The following is an 18361-nucleotide window of genomic DNA, read 5'->3' as shown; positions in this document are numbered from 1 at the left end:
TCATATCGCTTCTGCTATAAAAATTGTTCTAGCTCCCCTCACTGGCTTACAATCACATGAAAAAGGTGTTTCACACGGTCTTAATTTTCATGTAGTAGCTAAATGTTTCTGACACACCCAGGGCCGACTTATCCATTAGGCACAGTAGGCCCAGTGCCTGTGGCCCACAATACTTTTAGGGGCCCACAAAAATGTTCTAATTTCTTTTAAAATCAGAAGGGAAAAAATGAACTTTTAGGGTCGAAGAAAATGTTTTAATTTTTTTCTCAAATCAGAAAAAAAAATGAAACTTTTAGGGCCCTCGAAAATCTATTAAATTTTGCCTAAAATAGAAAAAAAAATGTTGAAGTATTTAAAGTTATATCAAAAATAATTTATATATATATTTTATGGAGGAAGGGGCCCACGAGGGCAAAAGTGCCTAGGGCCCATGAAAGTCATACGGTCCAGGACGCACTAGGAAAATATCTATTTTTTTCTTCTATTTTTTGGAGAATTATCCAAGCTTTCCTCCAAGCTTTGTGGAGGAAAAGTGTTTCATCTTCAAAACAGCATGAGCGTGCACATTGCAACATGACTTACATTGTGAAAAACAGCCATTTTTGTTGACAAAAATAAATAAATAAAAGCCTTTTAGCTCCAGGAAGGACTTTTGTCTCTCCCGCTCCTCCCCTGTGTTGTGCCCTGGATGCCTTGCTTACCCTGAGCAGGGAGTGGGGGTTGTAAGTGAAATGTTACAACGTAGGACTCAGTGTTCACAGACTCCTTTTTGTGCAATGTGCTGAAGAGCAGAGACTTTGACAGCCCTGCCGCATTGGAGAGGTCAGCCCCACCCCGAGCCCCCTCCAAACCCCTCATCCATGGCTCCACCCCACAGCCTGCACCCCTAGCCGGAGTTCTCCCCCTCCCCCGCATGCCAACCCCAGGCCCCGGGCTGGTGAAAATGAGTGGTGGAGGGAGGGGGAGGATGGATTGGGTGGGGAGGGGTGTTTGGTTTTGTGCAACTGGCAACCTTACTTCTAGAGCTGCATATCCTGACATTACAGTATAAAGATGTTGCCATTATTTCTAATGAATCGTGCATCATAAAATACGATTCTTCCTCCATGAAATTATACCTCAGAGTAAAGTCTGAAATGCTGCTGAAAAGCAAAGCTTGACCTTCTGGATTAATGAGCACAGCATGTATCAGACTGCACTTTATCAGAGCGTTAAACTGAACTTTCTATTACCAAAAATCTCTGGTTCAAGAGGACAGTCTATATTAGCTCATAAGCACGTCAGAGCTCTCCCTAATGCAGCTACGATAGGCAACAGCAGCACTAAGTCGAATTGTTTGTGGTATGCCTATGCTATTGCTGAGCCGGTGGAAGGAATGTGCCCGACGCAATGAAAGAAAGATGGAGAAAAGCCATTAAAATGAACTTTGCCATTGCCTTAGTAGCAATGTGAAGTAGCACAAGGGGTGTTCACTTTAGTTAAAAGAAAAAAAAACCATAAAAATAATTAGGGTGATAAACTATTAAAACAGAGCAATACATTGTATGGGGCCTTTGTAGCTGTTGTATGTTATTTGCAAGCAGTTTATTTTTAAGGGGTACACTCCTCACCAGAGGAGGAACCTTTAGGCATGAAATTCACTCCTCAGGACTCCGCGGGAGGAGCCGAGAGTCTCTGGATCGGACCGGCTCTGTTGGTATTATGATGTGTGCCACAGTGGAAAGAGGGGTGTGTTTGAGGAGTGACCTAGACTGGGTGAGGAACAGTAGCTTGGGAAGGCAAACTGAGGCCAAGCTTCTAAGGACATAAGTAATCCAAGCGGTTGAACACAGGCCACTTGGTCTGTTTTATGTTTCCTATAGTTCTGCCGGTTTGCTGCAAGGCTTATTGCAAACGAAACTGTTTAGAGAGCACACTCCATCGCCCAGCTCCCTCCGCCCCTCCTGCAAAGCAGCATGCACTCCTGCAAGCAGCGCTTACATGCAAGAGTGCAAGCGCTCTCTTTATGCCTCAATGCAGCGAGCTGCCTCTTGCTTCCTCAGCTCACGTGCAATTTTCAGTCCTTCAAGGTGGATCCAGAAGAGAAATGAACAGGTTGCCAACTCGTGCCACACTTGATGTTTCTTTAAAAGCCCAGACTGTTGGATTAAAGCAGGAGCGGACAAAATATGGCCCCCGGGCTGGATCCTGTCTGCCCAACAGCTGGATCCAGCTGCGGACGCAGCAGGAGCCTCAGCCAGGTTCCCTGTCTGCCCTGCCCCACAGGTTGCTCAGAGCAGCCGGCTGCAGGGGCTGCGTGTGTCATAGAAAGCTGCGAGCCTGGGGGAGGAGAGAGAGGCACAGCCCCACACCCAGCACAGTCTCACATCTCCCCTTGTCTGAGATAGAACCTGGCTCTTGAGGAACTTGCTGGCAAGGAGCTGAGCAGACAAGCACCTCCCGGCCAAGTCACCCCAGCCTCTCCCTACCCTCAACCCTCTGCCCTCACTGCTGCACCCCTATCCCACATAATCCAAAGCCTCTGCCCCCTGTTCCTGCACCATAACCCCTCCAGACCTTACCCCCCAGTTCCCTACCCCCCACCACAATCCAAATCCCTGCATACCCTCCTACCCCAGGTCACCCACATCCAGTCCCTGCACTCCCTCCTGCATGCTTCCTCCAGATCAGAATCCTTTCCTGCATCCATGCCCCCTCCCACACCCTGCACCCCAATCCCCTGCCCCAGGGCACAGCCCAAACCCTGGGACCCCTGCCGCCCCAGGTCACAAACCCCTCCCAGACTCTGCACTCCCTCCTCCAGGTCAGAATCCTCTCCTGCACGCCTACTGTCTCCAGACCCTGCCCCAGGTCATATCCCCCTCCTTCATCCAAACTCCTTCCTAGTTCCCACACCCCCTCCTGCACCTCAGGACGTTACCCCAAGCTCCCTTCTGCACCTAACTGCCACCCCAGACCCTGCACCTCCTCCATTCATATTAAGGAAGACCTACCAAATTCTTGGAGCGTCTCCCCACCCCCATCAGAAATTATAGCCCACCAGAGCATGCTTACTCGGGAGACCATGGGTGGGGGTGCTTTCACACCCTTTGCGCACACACCCCTGCATACAGGCCTGCACTATAATCTTGTTAAGTCCTTCTGGAACAGGCACACTTTCATGAATGTCTTCTTAAAATTCTGTGGCCCTTTTTCATTTGTACAGCATGAGCAAATTAAACACAGAAAAACACAGCTCTTAGCATAGCAGCCACTTGCATGGAGCACTGTCTAGTTCTGTTAACACAAGGCAAAACACCTTCTAAAGAGTCCTCAAAATGGTGTATTTCATTCACATAAAATCATTCACCTTTAAATCTACCGGCCTAGTGTACTTTAAAGATATGCACTTCCAACACACCGGTCATCTGAAGAAGTGGGTTGTGCCCACGAAAACTCATGACACCATCTACATAGTTTGTTAGTCTTTAAGGCACTACTAAACTATTTGTTGGGTTTTTTAAGTTTAACCAAAAGGGGGGTTAAGCTCACTCCAGACTTCAGCAAGGTGGGGTTTAACTTCCCACTAAATCTAATCATTTTGCTTGCCTCCCCCTTGCAGCGAGTCCATCTGGGGACAGGGACACACCAATCACAACCCGGCGAGAGGACATGGTGCAGGCTGGGAGGTTACTTTTACAGTATCATTGAAGAACCGCAACAGAACAGGACCCAATAAAGCGCAAACTGAACAAAAAAAGTTTCCCCCAACCAAGAGTTAAAATAAACAGTCGCTTGTTGGAGCCAGTTCCCAAAAGGAAACAAACAAAGGTTTGACCCTGAGCTTTGTCCCAGTCTCAGAATTCACAGGACATCCGCTTTCCCTCAGCCAGTCAACTCCCATCTTCTCCATCTCCCACTCCCTCCACTGCCTGCCTGTCTTTGCACCAAGGACAGACAGCTGGGTCCCTTTTCAGGTTAAAGGGCTTAACTGTTTCCTACCAGCCTAGAGACAGAGTTTCTTTGTCCTGTCACAGGTCCCAGAATACATTCCATTTGCACTGGCTGACTTTTCAATGACAAGAGACAATATACACTGTATATATTAATATATCATTCACACCTGGTCCCTGAGAGGAAATTAAGTCTAGGCACACTGCCCTGGCTCCTTTGAATTATTAGACTGCATAGCTCTATCAAATCAAAGAAACAATGAGGGTTCCTTGAATAACTCATTAACCTTTTCCATCTTTCCAAACATTGACCCTCCGGATAGAAACAAAAAAAATCCTTCCCGAGCAAATAAATAGTCAGTGTTGGAGTCTTTGTGAAAGAAAAATAATGGAGCGGTTTGTGGTTCTTTGTTCTAGCATGGGGAACAGGCAAAGATGTCTCAAAAATGTTCTCCACCCTATAAATGACATTGCTTATTAAATGACTCATTAATTAAATGTCTCATACTGAACTTTCCAAGGTGTAATACAGATATCTAGAAACAGTGAATTTTTGTTTAGGAAAGAAAACCTGATTTTTTTTTACTTACTTTGATGAGATTCTTTTTTCTGCTCCTCAGTTTCTTCAAGTTCATATGCCATCTTTAGTGCTGGGGGGTTGATTTGGTCACAGGATCTCTTGCATTTCAGAGATGAAAAAACCAGCCTTAATTCTTATGGGCCAGATCACATGAGGCTAGAATGCAGCCAGGAAAGGAAGGAAAGAGACCGCTCTTTCACTGTCCTGAGCGGCCTACCTGGATCTTGAGTTCAGGTGTGCATGGGAAGAAAGCAGGGTCTATGGCACATGGCTATTTCACAGCTTATGCAAATCCCAATCACAGTTAATTGTTTAATAGTGTAACAGCTAAACAAGGGTACGAGCACATTTTAACCCCTTCAGCCCAACACATGTAAACACAAGAACGCATCCAACCGATACAAACTCCTGACAACAAGAAAAAGCCCAGTAAAGGAATTCTTCCACCTCAGCACACATACGCCACCTTCATTTGTCCAAAATAATAACAGATCCTACCACTCCGCTTCTACAAAGTCGTATGCAGTGCTCTGCGTGACTTCCGCTCTGTGAGGGAGTATTGGCCCGCACTGCCTTCCCAAGGGTTAAATCCAGCCCTGGGAGAGGCCTGGGGCTGTGTAGCTCACAGCAATGACTAATAGCAGCCAATTAGGGTCCACCTGGAGCTTTAAAAAATAAGGGCTTCTGGCATGGAGAGGAAAACACTCTTGCTGTAGCTGGGGAGCAGGAAGGACCTGAGGAGCAGGGAGGGTGGGGCGGTGTCCCATCCCGTCCCTTCCCGTCCCGTCCCGTCCCGTCATGGTACCACTCCTAGGCCGCAGGTCCTGAGACAAGGCCTGAGGCAACTAGCGCTGCAGGGAGGCAATAGGTCCATACCCCCTAGCCAATGATGAGTGGCCATTTCAGATGCAGTTTGCCCCCGAGGCTGGAGCTAGCTGACAAATGGCAGTGGCTTGTGAGTGGGTACAGAGGTTTGGGGTTCCCTGGTAGGGGGGGACCCCAGAGTGTGGGGCATGAAGGGACATGGGGCCTGATCCAGTGCAGGAGACCTGCTGGCTGGTGTTTTGCCCTCCGTTACCAAAGGTGCTCCAAGGCCGAAGAGCTAATGCCCTGAAAGACCAGCAAGAGGCGCTGCCGTGGTGAGTCACAACCTGTTACGCTCTCCAAAGGAATGACTGGCCTTTGTGAAGCAATCACTGGACTGGGAGCCCCAACGCCTATGTGCTATTCCTGGCTCTGCTGTACCCCACTGGGTGAAAGCACTTCACTGCTCTGTGCCTCAGTTTCCCAGTCAGTAAAGTGGGGGTGATGACCCTGGCAAAGACCTTTTACATCTGCACTTGAAAGGGAATCCTCTGAACTGTCATTCATGTTAAAATTCGACACTCTCCAAGAAGGAATGAACAAATACTCAAACTATCTTACCCATTACCAAGATAGCTTCCCCAATTATCACCTCTAATACCATTAACTCACAGACATCCCACTCTCCCCACCTCTAATATCATCAATTCACAGACACTTATCTTCCTTCCTTCCCCCCCCCCCATCCCCCTCCTGTTCTGAAATGTGATTTGTCCTTTTCATATGTGTTCATTTTTGTAATTGTATCCTTTGGTATATATGATTGTGACTATTTTCTTCCACTATTTGATCTGAGGAAGTGGGTCTGACCCACGAAAGCTCATCATCTAATAAACCATCTTGTTAGTCTTTAAAGTGCTACATTGTCCTGCATTTTGCTTCAAAATGCCATTGTGAGTTCCCATGTATCTCTCTCTGGCATTTCCAGCTCAATTCTTGCTGGTTTTGTTTAGTTTTTAATGGGTTTTTTTCTAACTTCTACTCCAGCAGAAATCAACCTTTGCTGCAAACATCAGCCCCTGTACTCTTTCTGCTTTTCTGGTACAATAAAGGTTGATGCACAGAATTCTGACTGGCCATCAACAAATGGCCTGCCCTTTTAATATGTTAGCCAGTTAAACGATATGTTTTAACTAGTTAACCAATTAAATGGGATTTTACATCCCTAATTCTTAAACTATTTTTTCATCCAGGAAATTTGAAACCCTTCTATCATCAGGCCACATTTGCTGAAAGCCTGCTGCTTCCACTGATCAATAACTCTGGGTGCTTCTGCCCCACCGTTAGCCGCAAGAACTAATGCGAATTGCAGGACACATTGATCGTCAATGCTGTGGATGTACTTGCAGCTCCGGGTTCCTCCTGGGGCTACGCCTGTCTGCATGTTGCTTTGCTTTTGCTAAGCCCATGTCTTCACTGCGGGAAAGATTGATGCTGCCGTGATCCATTTTCTGGAGTCAATTTAGTGGGTCTAGGTAAGAATAGGGGTGTTAAGAGGCAGGTAATTGACACAATTGTATCGACTATACAATGAATCGATTACATGATCAGTCAATAAGGGAAGGTGCTCTGTCCTGCCTTGCTCCCAACCAGGAGCTACCCGGCTGTGGCTCTGCTGTTTAAATGTAGTAAAAGCTGGGCACACCGGTGGGAGGGGGGGGGGGTCCTGGCCTGGCCTGAGCTGGGACAGAGCTGGGACAGCTGTGCCTCTGCATGTTAAATGTATTAAGAGCTGCCTAGCTTTCCCTCAAGACCTGCCCAGCTCTTACTACATTTAAAATGCAGAGGCACAGCGGTCCCAGAGCGGCGCAAGCCAGATATGCTTGGTATTGGCTCACACCAGGTCCAGCCGCCCCTGTTTGTGGCAGCCTGGACTGGCTGTGGGCAGGGGCTGCTTCACAGCAGCCTCCCCTATCCCTGCCCCCCTCCCCCCCAATAGGAGCAGCACGGGGGAGGGGAGAGACACAGGGCAGGTAGCACCATGGAGATGATGCTGGTGGGGAACCAGCTTTTAAGCCAGCTCCTGTCTCCCCCCCCCCCCCCCCCCGGCCTTTTCTGCCTCTGATACAGAGGCGGGGGGGAGGGGAGAGCACGGAAAGTGAGTAGTCGAGTACTTGACTTGACATCCCTAGTTAAGACCCACTAAATCGAATTCAGAGGGCACCCCCTTCTGCAGCCAGTACTCCTGCTCCTGTGAGGAGTCAGGGAAGCTGACAGGAGTGTTTGCTCCTGTTGGCCTCCCACTGTGGAAATGGTGGGAAAACTTGAATCCAGGCACGTTGATTCAAGTTATGTAATTAACGTAGATGAAGTTGCATATCCTGATTCGACCTTCCCACTTTAGTGTTGACCTGGCCTGGGACACCTTTGCATACTTCAGAACTTCATCCTGCACCTTTCGCATCCCTTACTCCTTTCTTTCTCAGCAAGAGACAAGATTTTTTTTTCCTCTGAGTAATCTCGTCCCCATCTTGATGCCGTCTGTATCAAGCTAACATCTGGGTTTTTCTTGAAGGAAGGAAACACAATATGCATTAGGCTGTCTGAGAAGGAAAGACACAAGATCCATCATATCTTCAGAGAGGGTGATCCTATGCTGAATATGGAATACCAGGTAAAATGACTCCTATTCAGGTGAGTTCCATGACCTGGTAGCTAGACCAGAGGAGTGCAGCGCATCACTGTAAAGAGACAGTCGAGTCAAAGAGGTTGCCAGGCCAAGTGGTCTGACAGGACTGGACAGCAGCACGGGTTGGGGCACAGCATTGAGGAAAGAAATGCTCTTTCGGATGTGTAATCCTACCTGAAGGATACATCTAGGAGCAGCCCCTCCACATCACATATCTTAATTTGGATACAGACAGGAGAAGAAGCTCAAAGTGTCATTGGGTACCACATGGCATAGACAACCCATAAACCAGACATTTGCTGTCACAGAATTTTGGCTGTATTGATTTGTGTTTTCCCACATGCGCTAGCAAAGTCAACATACTTGCTCCAGGGGATAGAATGCTTTTCCATAATCCTCTATTTGACATTGCAGTGAGCATAGCCATGTTCTCCTTGCTTGAGCTCGTTTAGGATACATCTACAGAGCAGCGTTATTACGGCATAACTAATGTTATTCCAAAATAACATAGTGCTTGTCTATACCACAAGCCTTTATTTCAAAATAATGTCGAACTGGAGGACTTCTTACTCCGACTCCTGGTATCCCTCATTTTATGAGGTACAAGGGAAGTCGAAGGAAGAGTGTGTAGACAGCGCCAAAAGCCGAGCGAAGCTACTTCAACTTCAGCTACGCAAGTGACGTAGCTCAAGTTGTGTAGCTTAATTTGACTTTTGCCCTGCTGTGTAGACAAACCCTTAGAAACCTGGAGCAGACTTATTTAACATCAAATGTGCATGCTGTAAGAGGGTTCATTTTTCAGGGCCTTGAACAGTGCCTCTACCTACAAAGTGGCTGAAGAACAGTAACTTAATATTTTCTTCGAAATAAAACAACTGTGTACAGAGAATGCTTTGGCTTGAGTATACACATGAGCATCTGCAGTCTCCGTGTCTAGAAACCACTCCCATAGGACACTCCCCAAATAATCTCTTGCAGCAACAGTATTCTGATATTCAGTGACAGGGAAAGTGAATTTGATTTCAGCTTCTCTTGAAAGCTGTTTCTCACTTGACCTTCCTTTGTAAGATAGCATAGAACCCCTTTTTTGTTTTAGCTTTGCCTTAAATCAAATTCACATTGATGAACACATGAAATATCATTCTCAGAGAAGCAGGCACCAAAATGAACACTGACTCTTTTCTTCTGGAACAGTGACCCTGTAAGGAATCAGAAGAGATAACAAGAATACAAACAGGTGGAGGGGGAGGCAAGGAAAAACAGACGTGCAGCCAAACAAATCTAAAACAAAGCCCAAATCCCCCTGATACTGCTCTCACAAGAGGGCAGAAACAGATTAGCCTCTTTTATATTCTATAGGTAACACTCCTAATGAGAACTGGTGATGTTTTGTTGCATTTGACCCGGAGACCTGCTGTTTATAAACGCAGCAACTTAAATAAAGCTCTAGATATCTAGAGGTTTCACAAGAAACGTCTGAAACTAGCCAAATAAAACGAGAAGAAAGATTCAGCTTAATAGACTATACGGCAGTGGTTCCCAACCTTTTCCAGATGGGAACCCATTTTGACAATTCAGGAAGACTTGGTGACCCAAAGCAATTCAAAAACGGGGGGAGAGCCACCTGGGGAGACGCTTGGTAACCCTTTTGAAATGTAATGGCGACCTATATTTGGGTCCCGTCCCATAGGTTGGGAAACCTTGCTATATGGGAAGGACTAGCCCTATGCTGAACACTAAGTTTTGGAGGTGGGGAAGAATGGATGAGCTAGTGTGTCCCCACTGGAATGGAAACAAAATGTGTGAAGGAGAAAATAGAGGAGAGGGGCTCACAGAGAGGAGAGAAATCAGACTCCCAGGTGATGTTCATCCTACAAAATCACGTCTTGGCACAGCTTCTTGGAGGGGTTGCAGAATAAACTGGCCGAAGGAGCTCTGCGGGCATAGTAACACTGCTATGCTATGCAGTGTCATCCCGTCCAGGGGACACATCCAGGCAGCTGCCCTAGGCCCCACAGTTTTGGGGGCTCTGCGGTGACAGCCCCAACCAGTCTCAGGATGTGAGGGACCGGAGGATTAGTGGGCCTGGCACAGCAAGGGCAACAAAGGTCCTACTGACCGAGCTGGTCCATTGTCGGGGTACAGTGGTTCAGTCAAGTCTACTGACAACTATTAGTGTACTTCGTTTGACAATAAACCTGGCCAGGTGCCTTCAAAACCTCATCTAATTTTCCAGTCCCTTTGGAGGCTCTCTCGGACTCTGTTGTGTTGACTACTTGCACAAATCAGCACAACACAGAAGAGGAGCACACACGCAGGCAGGTTAGCATCATTGACAGAGCAGGAGCCCTGTCAGGACAACACAGAAGTGAATTCTGACAACTACAGCTACTATGACCAGGGGTTTTATTCCCAGCCTGCCTAAAGGGCCAACGCCTGCACTTCACTTCCTCTCTGAGGACAACAGACTATGGATTGCCAGCTGTTAGGAGTGACCATGCAGCTCTTTCTAAGCAAGCAACTTTATTCTCAAAGTAACAACATGGCAGAGAACAGGTACAGACACAAAAGTTCCTCTTTGTAACCCACGAACCTGGTGGGTGTGGGTCACTGAGACCACTTACAGAGAGAATAAGGAATCTATAGAGAGAATAAGGCTGCTTTACAGCCTTAGCTGAGTGCTAGCTAATGTTTAGCTACTGCGGTAGAAGTTCATGCTTTAAGCTCTTGAGCTTCTAGGTTCGATTCTACCTGCAGATGACCAGGGTCTGTCAGCATTAGAGATACTCATGCTAAGAGCCTAATGGAGATCGCCCTTATGGGGCCTGAATAGGCCAAAGTCTTTGCAACCCTTAGACAAAAGGTCCTGTCCATTAGCACTAGAAAGAAGGCCCTGAGTTAATTTAAACCCAGCTTTTTATATCAAAAGCCCTTTCTTTGTCTTCTGGGAAAAAACAGTTTAAGGCAAGCAAATGCAAGCTCCCAGGGGGTGGTATCTCACTGAAGGTTTTATAACCGAATGGTTCCCCTTCATTACCCTTACTAGCAGAGCTGTGGCAACCCTGCATGACTGGAGTTAGATAATCCATTCCTGCTTTTAATGCAATATGGTGCATGCTTTGTAGCATCTGTCATAGTTGTGTGTGGGGGGGAGGTTTGCTAGGTTACCTGACCAGCTGTGCCTATGTGTGATTCCCCCTCCCCTCCATCCCTAGCTGTCATAGGTATGTTGGCAAAACTTTGTAGTCTGGTCCAAACCATAGACTTGCACATGTGGGCTGTGTCTAGACTGGCCAGTTTTTCCAGAAAATCATCTGCTTTTGCGGAAAAACTTGCCAGCTGTCTACACTGGCCGCTTGAATTTCCGCAAGAACACGGACTTCCTACTGTCTGAAATCAGTGCTTCTTGCGGAAATACTATGCTGCTCATGTTCAGGCAAAAGTCCTTTTGTGCAAAGCTTTTGCGCAAAAGGGCCAGTGTAGACAGCTCAGATTTGTTTTGCAAAAATGGCGATCAGGGCTGTTTTGCGGAAAAGCGAGTCTAGATTGGCACGGACGCTTTTCTGCAAAAAGTGCTTTTGTGGAAAAGCGTCCGTGCCAATCTAGACACTCTTTTCTGAAAACTTTTCCGTTAAAAGCATTTGCGGAAAATCATGCCAATCTAGACGGAGCCACAGTGTCTGTGTGGCCTTCCTAGGACCTCTAGCCTCAGGGCATGTTCCTGGAAGTGGACACTGCAGGAATGGGCCAAAGGCAAGAGAGGAAACCACTTTGAATTGGCAGGGAGTATGACAGGGTTGGAGCAGCACCTTGGCTACTGTGTCTCAGCAAAGCCCTCTATGGCAAAGGCACAGTTTAGAGCACCCTTGGGGCAACCCTAAACTGCAGTGGAGCCCATACCTACAGACCCTGATTACTTCTGAAGAGAGGAAAGGCAAACTGCTTGTCTTCCACACCTGTCCGGGTGCAAGGATAAATCCCCCTCTGGCTCAGAGTGGGTAAGGATGCCAAATGGCAATTTCCACAGAAGTTACATGCCTAGGGATGGATAGTCAATTAGCGATTAACTGGAGTATTCTTGTGCAAGCTGTAAGCCTCCCTTTTTCGGCCTTATTCAGAGGATTTGAATACCTAGCTTCTGCCTCCCAGGTGAATGCCTTAATGGCTATACTCACTTGCCCTGTGGCCCAGTGAAGCTCTCTGTTTTAGAGATTTGTGTGTCTGTCTGTCTGAGAGTCCATTTGTTCAAGAACTCGCCCTAAACGGTACGAGCTAAGACCACCACATTTGGTATACACATTCCTCTTCTCCTAACTTAAAGCAAGGTCAGGGTTTGGTTGTGCCAGGAAAACGGGAAGTGCCAGGAATGGGACTGGTTCATAATATGGAAAGGGAGGGGCACAGAAAGGAGGGCACGATACAAGAGTGGCCACTGGGGGCGATGAGCCTGAAGGAGAGAGCTATCCTCCAGAGTGTCTGCTGGGGGAGTGGCCAGCAGGGCTGGGCCTCACGATCTTGCCGGCCATCCATCCGGGTAAGTAGCCCCTCTGCCCAAACCCCTCTCCATCAGCCCTTGGCCGCAACACCAGATGGGGGGAAGACCCATGCCAGCCATGAGGGAGGTAGGGGGAGAGAAGGCCCCTGGCGGCTGGGGAGGAGTTAGAGGGGGACAGAAGGCTCCTGGTGGCCAGAGGGGATGGGGGAAAGGCTCATGCTGGCCAGGGGATTGTGGGGAGAGACGGAAGGCCCTTGATTGCCAGGAGAAGACAGAGGGGTCCAGGAGGCTGGAGGGAGCAGGAGCTGGGGGCAGACAGAAGGGCCCTGATGGCTGGGGAGGCTGGTTGAGGGAATAGAAGTCCCTTGATTGCCAGGGGACCCAGAGGTAGACAGAAGGCCCCTGGCCTCTGGCAGCTGGGGTGGTGCTGGGAGGGGAAAGAAGGCCCCTGCCGACCAGTGGGGCTGGGGGCAAAGAGAAGTCCCCACTGGCCAGGCGGGGACAAGAAAGCCCCTCAGCATGGGACCCTCCCATCCTGAGCCCCTCCTCACCCTCCAACCCTCACGCTTTCACCCCCTACTCTCCCAGTCTCCTTCCTGCCTCCCCCCCACATCTCCAGCGCCCCACTCGCCTGACGGACCTGGGCAACGGCATGTAAGTCTTCTCGTATTGCGATATTTGTACAAAGCGGAATAACTTCAAGAAGAAAGCTCAAGCACCCCTCTTTCCCTCCCTACAGAAGCCAAGGGCTGGCTGGTGAAAGCACTCACCTAGAAAGGAGAGCAACCGGAGTCCAAGCCTCCCCTTTGGAGCCGGCTTTCCAGCCTCCCGGTCTGAGGCAAGTTTGCTAACCACTGGGCTAAAGGTCACACGCTGTTTACTGGCCCAAAACTGACTTTTTCAATTTTGCTGACAGATTCCAAACATTTCTGGAACAAATACTTCCCTGATTTTTTCAGGCTGCTGAGCAATGAGGCTGTAACAAAGTCCACAATTATTTGCCCAACTCTGGTTTTAATGAGGGGGTTTAAAAACACCACCCTTCTGGCTGTGCTAGCAGGAACCGCCCTCGCCTACACCCCAGTTGTTCCTTGTGGCCTTGTCAGCACGCTGCCCCCAGCATCTGCTCAGGTTCTTCTGAGTATTTATCTCAGTTTTACTTTAAGCAGAATACCCCCTTTATAGGCTTTAATTTAACAACTCCTCCCTCACGCCCCAAACCATTTCCTCTCTACCAATATTGTTTCATTCCTAAGATCTTACATTCATAAACTCTTCCCAAATCTTACTGGGCCATGCCAGGGAACAGGGTGGGCTGACCACTAGGCCCCACAGCCTTTCAGGGGACACTATCCTGCCACAGGCTGCAAAAAGAGTATAAACACTGCAGTGAGGTGGTATGTTTTTTCACAAGAAACTAAAACTGTTGTCAACATCAAATCATTTTACAAAAACAAGGAATTCTTTTTTTTAAAGATATTGGGGGGCAAAAATAAGTTTAGGGTGAAAAATTTCAACTAGTTTTTTGGTGTCCTCAGTGTCCACAGAGCTTGGCTGATAGCAGCCCGGTTTAGGAGAGTATCATGGCTCCGGGCCCCTCCCCTCAGAGCCGATCCTTGCACATCTGTACTAAGAGGAATCTATCATAGGTATTTACCCTCCATTCTCCAAGGCTCCTGTCCTTTATGCTTCCTTTTCACTCTTGGCCCTGGTCTACACTAGGACTTTAATTTGAAATAACCCCCTTTCGGTCGAATTTATAAGCGGGAGCATCCACACGACCAAGCCTGTTATTTTGAAACAATGGTCTGCTTAGTTTGAAACCTGTTCTCCTGCTTTCCATCAGGAGTAATGCTAATTCCAAAATGGTTACTTCGAAATAGCGGTAGGATGGACACACCGGTGCTGCAATTTTGAAATAACTGCTCCCCAGAGTAATTCCAACTAATTACTCCCCATTGCTTCCTGGGGCTCCAAGTCTGAGGTAGCGCATCCACATTTACAGAGTCTGCCTCGCACTAATTTTGAGGCTTCCCCATAGTGAGGTCACGCTAGTTCGATGTTGTTATTTCAGGAGTTATTTCTAATTTAGTTATTTGGAAATAATTTCCTAGTGTAGACATGGCCTTGTAGGATACCCCAGAGGGTCAGTCCCATCTTAAAAGAGAGTATCTATTTTCATATTGCCAGGGGGTGTTCTAATGAAGGTCTTTCTCATTTCACTTTAGAAAGTATGTTTCTTAAGCATCAATATGTCCCTTTGGTAGATGGCAATAAAAGAGACATTAGGGGAGATGCAAGGTTTGTCAGGTGCAATAATACAGATGCATATTCCCATGCTGCCATCTTGTGGTTAAGTGAGTCAGAGGCCATTTATAAGGAAGCAGCTGAGGAGAAGTTTGACTCTGGGTTTAAAATATTACACTGATCTTGGTATGTGGCAGCTACACAAAAAGTTCAGCCATGACAAATCTTTCAGGCTGTAACTGCATATCTCAGTGTAACAGTGTCTGTGTCCTACAAATACATTCATGTTGAAAGGTAATTCTCTGCTCCTGGCACTAGCGGCCACTGGCCTCCTAGATGCAATGAAGATGGGCCAGATTATTGAAACTGCTGAGTCCCTGCAACTCTCATTGACATTCAAGGGAGCTGCAGCGGTTCAGCATTTCTGAAAATCACACCTTAGAGATACCGATCGCTAGCCGCAAAAGCATAAAAGGCCTACTTTCAAGTTGGCTTCAGAACTATGTCCGGGAGGGGAAGGGGCGGTAGGAAATTGGAACAATGGCCTTTGAGTTAAGGAGATGCTGGAGATCGGGGTTCACTTCATACAAGCATCCTGTGGCAAGATATTTAATCTCTCTGGGCCTCATTTCCCAGTGCTGGTGTTTCCCCACAGGAGCTCCTTGCAAAGCTCAATTCTGGGGCCCTCAGGGGACTGTGAGGAAGATGGGGACAGCCGGGGAGCAGGGAGAAGCGCAGGGAAGTAGTTGGTGACTGCCCCAGAGCCTGTCCTGTCCCCGGCTTCCCCAGCCTGTGGCTGACTCCTGCTCCTATCTGGGAGCTCCCCTCTCTGGACAGCCCCGCGACTCAGCTCTGGCTTTGACTCTAGATCCATCCACAGCTCTTCCCAGGAGCTGCTGGCCCTGTGCTCCCTTGCTTCAGTACACCCCCTTACCTCCCCACCCAGGACCCTCACTGGCTCCTGCCAGCTCAGGGCATGCTCTGCAGCGGGAGGAAAGTGCCTGCCTGGCAGGGAAGCACAAAGCCCAGAGCCATGTGCAAGGGACCTTCCATTTGGCCTGCCAGTCACCAGCTGTTCCTTGCTGTTCCCCGCTGGGGGCTCCCCTGTAAAAGCAGGCTAGTTACCTGGGGTCCAGTTGGCCTGCTAGGCTCTCAGTATCCCTAGCCCTGGTGGCCCCTTTCCCTCCTGGCTAGAGAGCGTCCTCTGAGCTGGCGGGAGAGGAGGGTGCTCAGAGGCAGGGCGGCCTGGGAACACTGCAGACAGGACTGGGCAACGGAGCACAGAGTGGGAGCCAGGTAGCAGGGTTAGCCTTACAGCGCAGGCCCCAGCAGAGAGGAGGGCAGAGTCACTCTGATGGGCCAAACGAAAGGCTGGATCTGGTTTCAGGGGACCCTCTTGCTGTATAGGAGCAAAGACGCTTACTTTGTCCATCTTGTGTCTTTACAGCATAAGCTCTTCAAGCCGGGGAGTGGTTCTAAGTCTGCAAACGTACACACGGTGACGCAGCATGTGCTTCTAGACTTGCAATGTAAATGCAGAATTGCCAATCTCAAGAATTCAAAAAAAAAATCACAAGTCGGACACGAGACTTGTTTGAAAATCACGCGATTCTGAGGGAGTGGGGGGGAAGCACAACTCTTCTTCACCTTCTAAGGCTGTGTCTATACTGGCATGAATTTCCGGAAATGCTTAAAACGGAATACTATTCTGTTTTCAGTTTTTCTGGAAAAGGAGCGTCTACATTGGCAGGCTGCTTTTCCGGAAAAGCCCTTTTTCCGGAAAAGCATCTGTGGCCAATGTAGACGCGCTTTTCCGGAAAAGAGCCCTGATCGCCATTTTTGCAGTGGGGGCTTTTTTACAGAAAAGACTACGGGGCTGTCTACACTGGCCCTTTTCCAGAACAGTGTTCCAAAATAAGGACTTATGCCCGAGCGGGAGCAGAATAGTTTTTCTGGAATAGCGGCTGATTTTGTACAGTAGAGCGTCGTTGCTTTTCCAGAAATTCAAGGGCCAGTGTAGACAGCTCGCAGCTTATTCCGGAAAACCAGCTGATTTTCTGGAATAAGTGGCCCAGTGTAGACACAGCCCTAGTGTTTAAGCCTCTTGGGTCATGGGTTTTTAGTTTTTTGTTTGTTTTAAAAGGAAAGCTCAGAGTCTAATGTCATCCAGGAACTGGGGCCTGAAAAAAATCACCAACTAGCGTGAGACTCGTGATAAAATAATGAAAGTCGACCTCCCTACAAATTATTATGATTAATAATTATCATAATTGTCTTTATGAAAATTAATTTGCAAATGTTCCATTCTGGTGGGTGATGAATGTCAGTTTCCAAAGCAGGATCCCATTGGCTACCTCTGAATTAAACACACATGATTAAACAGGATTAGACATACTATTATGGCTCGGCAGCTGTCTAGCACCCTGAACTCCGTTCACTGTGTGAGCACAGAGAAATAGAGAACCAAGTGCAACATTCAGCCTCTATGCCTTCTTCTACAATATATATTGTTTCCTCTCATCAAATGCTTCCTGAAAGTACCATTCACTCGGCTCCTTTACACAACTGTTGTGCAACACCCTCATTAGGAAGCTATTTATTCTAACACTGAGGCTATGTCTAGACTGTAGGCTTCTTTCGCAAGAACCTTTTTTTGGAAAAGATCTTCCGAAAAAACTTCTTCTGAAAGAGAGCATCCACACACAAAAGCACATCGAAAAAGCGATCTGCTTTTTTGAAAGATAGTGTCCACACTGAACGGATGCTATCGCGCACGTAAGCTGTGATTACTACGGGCGGAGTGGCCACCAGGGCAGCTGTGCTTTTTCCTCTTTCCTGTTCTTTTGAAAAAATTCCCTCTTCTTCATCCGCCTACGCCTTTTTCCGAAAGAGCACTTTTGGAAAAAGGCTTCTTCCTTGTAGAAAGAGGTTTACCAATGTTGGAAAAACCCCTCTGTTCTTTCAATTTTTTGTCAAAAGAACGCGATTGCAGTGTGGACATAAGTAAAGTTTTTTTCAGAAAAACAGCTGTTTTTCTGAAAAAAAAAACTCTGCAGTGTAGACATATGGAAAAATCAAATGTACAACTACAAAAGGGGAATAACTGGCTTGGTGGTAGTACTGCTAAAAAGGATCGGGGATTAAGTGGGTCACAAAGTGAATACGAGTCAACAACATGATGCACTGCCAAAAAAAAGGTTAATATTAGTAATATTATGCTAGAGTGTTGTGACGGGGTGGACAGGCCCCGCACTAATGGACAGGGGGTAGCCCAGGCCCAGCTGGCGGAGAAAGCCCCACTCCTCCAGCCCTGCCGGGCATGCTCTCAGCAGAGGCTGGGTATAAAAGTAGAGGAAGCCCTGCAGCCAGGGAGACCGTGAGATGAGGGAGTAGTCTAGGCTGGGCCGGTGTTTCTGCAGCAGCTGAGACTGGAGTCGCCGCCCATGCCTGACCCAGAGACAGAGCCAGCAGCCGCCACTCCCAGGGAGGCAGGAGCGCTCCCGCAACCCCGGCAGGTACCGGGGCCAATGAGCCCCAGGGGAACCAGGGCGGGGCAGGAAGCAGCCCAGGGCACAGGACTCAAAGCTTGGCTCCGCGTGTATTGGCCGGATTCC

The 18361-nt window shown here is 48.1% G+C and overlaps 1 protein-coding gene across 1 annotated transcript in view; it reads right to left on the bottom strand.

Moving 5' to 3' along the window:
- The window catches only part of CPS1 (carbamoyl-phosphate synthase 1), a 283263-nt gene extending 269878 nt beyond the window's left edge, over positions 1-13385 (bottom strand). The window contains exon 1 of the mRNA XM_075933931.1: positions 13271-13385. The gene's annotated coding sequence lies outside the window, so the exon portion shown is untranslated. The remainder of the gene's footprint in view (positions 1-13270) is intronic.
- Between the last annotated feature and the right edge of the window lie 4976 nt (positions 13386-18361).

The sequence above is a fragment of the Pelodiscus sinensis genome, chromosome 7, assembly GCF_049634645.1.
Source record: "Pelodiscus sinensis isolate JC-2024 chromosome 7, ASM4963464v1, whole genome shotgun sequence".
Taxonomy (NCBI): Eukaryota; Metazoa; Chordata; order Testudines; family Trionychidae; genus Pelodiscus; species Pelodiscus sinensis.
Note: the sequence above shows the minus strand (reverse complement) of the source record. Positions and strands in the feature narration are given on the sequence as shown.